Raw genomic sequence first — 928 nt, forward strand, 5'->3', positions numbered from 1 at the left:
GTGCACACACTTTAAACTCTTTAACTTGACCCTTGAAATCCTCCACGAAATCATTGAGTTGCCTCCTCTTCCTCCTCCTAGTTTGCAATAGAACCTAACTTCCGATAGTTATACGAGATGGAATCCATGCTTGATCTTCTGTAGTATAACTGTTAAAAATGCTAACAGAGTCAATGGTAGTGCTAGGCCTTCGAGAAGTAGACATGGTGTACAGTAGAATGAATACACAGAAAGGTTAGCGCAAATATAAAAAAGGGAAGAAGTTTTGAGAGGGAAGTAGAGCTACTCAAAGTCATATTTGGGCGGGAACAAAGTACTAGATAGAGTCTTCAATGAAAGTTCTGAAATTCCTCGGTACATAGTTAGTGGCATTTATGCCTTGAAAGCGTGAAATTGTGCAATTTGATGAACCAAAATAAAATTTCCTCCCTTTTTTTTAAAAGAGCTTGACTCCAAAATTTCGATTTTCAACGTAACGTTAGCCTCTTCCTCATTGGTCGAGCACCACTCTCTCTCTAGAACTGAAAGGCCCAAAAGTGAGTCCAGCTTTCTCCTAATGAAGCAATTGCACTTCATTTTCTTGAGAGTTCTTAATTTGAGCCAAAATGAAAACATGTTCATACATCTACATGTGTTAGGCAAAGTAGATGCCTACAATGCTCTTTAGAAGTGAACGCACATATCCAAACTTAAAGTAAAGCACCATGATTGAATAATTTTGTGACACATTTTCAGCCGTGTATTGAAACTGGCAAAGTTGATATGGATTGGTAGGTATTGAACATTTGGAAAATATGTTTTGAATTATCTTGGTTTATAAATCATTCTGTCTCTCTTTTTGTTAGCATTAATCTTGGTGTAAAATGATTTAGGTGTATACTTCTCCTTGTGTGTGTGTGTGTGTGTGTGTGTGTGTGTGTGTGTGTGT

Source organism: Adiantum capillus-veneris, chromosome 13, assembly GCF_014529385.1.
Source record: "Adiantum capillus-veneris isolate H3 chromosome 13, ASM1452938v2, whole genome shotgun sequence".
Taxonomy (NCBI): Eukaryota; Viridiplantae; Streptophyta; class Polypodiopsida; order Polypodiales; family Pteridaceae; genus Adiantum; species Adiantum capillus-veneris.